The sequence below is a fragment of the Enhydra lutris genome, unplaced genomic scaffold (assembly GCF_002288905.1).
Source record: "Enhydra lutris kenyoni isolate GAN:26980312 unplaced genomic scaffold, ASM228890v2 scaffoldscaffold997, whole genome shotgun sequence".
Classification (NCBI taxonomy): domain Eukaryota; kingdom Metazoa; phylum Chordata; class Mammalia; order Carnivora; family Mustelidae; genus Enhydra; species Enhydra lutris.
In genome coordinates, this window is record NW_019155081.1 from 3,717 (window position 1) to 7,745 (window position 4,029).

Here is a 4,029-nt window from a genome sequence, read left to right on the forward strand (position 1 = left end):
GGGCTCTCTGCTCAGCGGGGAGTCTGCTTCCTCCTCTCTCTCTGCCTGCCTCTCTGCCTACTTGTGATCTCTGTCAAATAAATAAATAAAATCTTTAAAAAAAAAAAAAAAAAGAAGGAAAGGGTGAAGCTACCATGAAGTCACTAAAGAAACCAGTCAGAATAAACAAAGAGCTCTGAAGATATCAGGTATCAAAGACAAGTATACAAACCCTTGAATCAGGGCCTCCAACAAGTGAAGACCATTAGTGTTGGGTGGGAAGACAATAATGTCAGGAAAGCTTCTGTTCAAAATGAGCTAAGACCCCAAAAAACAAAAACCAAAGAAAATGACATAACGAAACAAAACAGAAAGAGGTTCAAGACACTCTAAATGTGATTAAAGTTTATTTCTGGAGCAAGTTAGATTGGCGAAACTGGTCAAAATTGTAATTTGGAGGATGAGAAACAGCGATGATCTATATAATTCTTACTGAGTTTCTGTTTCCTCTCTGGAAGACAATGTCCTTTAGATAGGAAGTACAAAATATACACTAGCATCACACAGACAGCACAAGAGTGGAAAGGTAAAGTAAGGATCAGCAGCAATGGATATGAAAAGAAAAACATAAACCTCTTACTTCATATTCTGAAAATGAATCAAGAGTAGAATGTGGCTTTGAACTGAAACTGAAGTCTGGCTCAGAGTACAAAAACACCTGACAAACCTGACATTAATCTATTGATGATGATCTTTAAGGTACTGAGGAAAAGAAGAGAGGTATAAGAGACTGTGTGTGTGTGTGTGTGTGTGTGTGTGTGTGTGTATACACAAAAACTGAAAATCATAGATTCTACAAACCACCTACTTGTGATTTGATACTAATCCCAGGACTAATATTAGGAACATTTTAACCAGGAGAAATAAAAAATCCCACACTTGGGTCCAAAAACCCAAATGCATGTGTGTGTGTGTGTGTGTGTGTGTGTGTGTGTAAAAAAACAAAAATTAGTACAGCAGCAAGTATAATACAGGGACCTATGTGTTTTATTTGACTTATATACTTTAAGCATAAAAACAAATAAAAAAATTTTTTTGAATTTTCCCTGGGGCCAAAACCAAAGAAAACTACCCCTCCTGTCAATTCTTTCAATCATTTCCTTTAGAAAAGTTAACTATAAACTTCTTTTCTGTGTCTCTCAGATATAGGAATGTTTTTAAAAGTCTTATTTAAGACTCTTGCCAGATCTGCATCTCAGAAATGTATTTCCCAAAGGCCTTGTAGACATATTTGAAATCTGAACACCAAAAAGAATAGTGTCCCATTTTCCTGTCACTACAAGAGTCTGGGCTAGGTGCTTGGCTCCAAGCTGTAACTTCTTGTCAAAAAGATACGAGAAATTTTATTTTTCTCTGGATAAAGACAAGTAACATGTATGTGATGGATTATATCTGTGTGGCTATGTAAGAGGGCAAGATGTCTTTCTGTCTTGGCAATCTCCCAGCAGACTACCTGCGACATGCACTGCAGTCTTGGTTTAATGCTTATTAAATAATAAAAAATTTAAATAATTTATAATAATTTATAATTTAAATAATTTATAGGTGATTTTTCTGGGTTGGCAGGAGATTTTATTTTTAATCATTTCTCCAATAAAACTTAGTGAGAGTCAACAGTATGATATGTTTGCCAAAAGCATTATTTGGAAAGGATTAATAGAAGAATGGTTTCTAGAATGAAGAAAGCAAGAGCCCGGCTCTATACTAGGCTTGAAGCAATTTTTTCATTCTGGATGCCACTTTATAAAGGGGATAAAAAGGGAATGCATTCAGAGGGCACTGAGAATACTGAAGGAACTCAAAATATATGTAACATCATGGCTGAAAGAACTGAGAATATTTAACCTAGGAAAGATAAAAACACCAGAGTGAAAGGGAGAAGAAGAGAGCGGGCATAATTATAATTGGAAAAGTGTCCTTGGAAGAGGGCATTGATTTGTTCTATGTAGTGTAAAACAGAATATATATTTCAGCAGAAGAAAGAGAGTGTTATCAACAATCCAAACATCAGATAGAGATGATCTCATCCCCGATGCTATGCAGTCGTAAATTACACAACCAAGTGATAATGTCAGGAACATTATTCAAGATGAGGAATTCAAGTACTCTTTGGATTAGATCTTTCCGAGATTCCTTGTAACCTTACAATTCTAAAATCTTACAGCTTTTCTAAAATATTTATTTCTTTACCTCTGTACCATTCTTGGTTTGCATTCAAAAGAAAAAGAGATTACTTCTTAAAAACATTAAAAAATACAACTGTACAAACCTCAGCAGCAGCATAGCCAGGGTATACTTCAACACCGAGGGCTTCTGCTTGTTCTCCCATCCAGCTCACTAAATGTCCCAAGCGTACAATGTAATTGCCATGATTATTCATTGGAAGACCTACAAATATATGCTTAATTTATCAATCTGACATTTTATCGATAAAGCATTTCAAAACCATAAATACTTAATTTAAGAATTCTAAACAATGTATAACTTCTGTGTAAATATACACATCATCCTATGGTCAAAATTTCATTTAAATTCTACAACTTAGGCACACAGTTCTAATTATTGAATTAAAAAGCCATTACAATACTAAAGTAAAATTCTGGGTTGCCTTATAAGGCTATCTCAATTCTTCTAGACTGGAAGACAAAAGAACTAGGTTCTAGTCCTGTTTTGCTACAAGCTACAAGATGAAATGTGGTTCCTTCCAGGTACAGAATTCTATGATCCTACAAATACTTATCACACCTTACCTGGAAGAATTGGCACAGGAATTCTGTATTTCTCTGTTAAAATTCCAAATCTGTCTTCTGTTACAGGAGTGTTAAGTGGAGCCTAAAAACAAAAGGAAAGAGAAGGAAGCTTTTAGTTCATATTTGTAATGGTAAATACAAATAATGAAAAAACTATGTCAAAAGGGAAAGTGAACTACTCTCCTCACTTTTCTTTCATTTCCTTTAGAAACTTGGAACTGCAAATCCTCTCTGTCTCTTTGAGATGTATGGGAATCTTTTTAGAACCTAAATAAGCCAGTTTTACATCCCAGAAATCTTTTTGGGGGGCCTTGGAGACATCTTGGACCTGGCTTCCTGTCTCCCGGTCTCTGTGGGAGTTTAGCCTAGGTGCTTGCTCCAAGCTGTAACTTCCTGCCTGATGAAAACATAAGAGAAGTTTTATTTTTCCTTTGGATGCAATTAACAGGTATGTCATGGATTCTATCTGCTCAGTTATATAGGGCTCTGAAAACCTTTTTCTATCATAACTGGTATTACATCAATAACAATTAAATAATAACTATTTTTGGTATAATAGTGAAAAGAGAAAGTTAATTAGGTGTAAGTATTTCTAGTTTAAAGGAGCTCGGTATTTTAGAAAGAAGAGCACAGATGAAATTTTTGGAATTCAATTTACTCCATATAGAAATAACATAGAAATCATATAATTGGTGACATTTACCAAGTATATTCACGGGTAGTGAATATTCAAGACTTGGCAGGCATAACATAACCCATCTTACAGAAGAAAAAGCTAGGATATGTAAAGTGTAAGATTTTAGTCAAAGCCATACGAATGATGAAAGCAGTAAAATTAATATTCAGTTTTCTGCATATCATACCAGTGCCTTTTCTTCTTAGGTTATGAGAGGCCATATTCATTTATTCTTTGGAACACTTGATTAGATTATCCTCTTTGGTTTTAGATATTACAATGTCCGAGGAAATTTACTTAAAACTTTATTAAGAACAATGATATCAACACCTACGGAACAACTTAGGAAATATGCTCAAAATCAACATGCTGTATTTTATTTAGTACAAATATTCTAACATCTTCTCAAGATAAAGCCTTCTTATAAACCCAGTACATAAATACAATGTGTAGAAGGTATTACATGAGTACATGAGTTAATATCTCAAAATTGTAAATATAGTTGATATAATTCAATTTTTGGCCCTTTTTTTTTTTTTTTTTTTTTTTTTTTTTTTTTTTTTT

The 4,029-nt window shown here is 34.0% G+C and overlaps 1 long non-coding RNA gene across 1 annotated transcript in view; it reads right to left on the minus strand.

Annotated features, from left to right (window-relative positions):
* Positions 1–3,873, minus strand: part of LOC111140420 — a 4,275-nt gene extending 402 nt beyond the window's left edge. Inside the window, exons 1-2 of the long non-coding RNA XR_002640146.1 lie at positions 2,790–3,873; positions 2,309–2,427 (exon numbers count right to left, since the gene is read on the minus strand). This is a non-coding gene — a long non-coding RNA (uncharacterized LOC111140420). The remainder of the gene's footprint in view (positions 1–2,308; positions 2,428–2,789) is intronic.
* Positions 3,874–4,029: the final 156 nt, after the last annotated feature.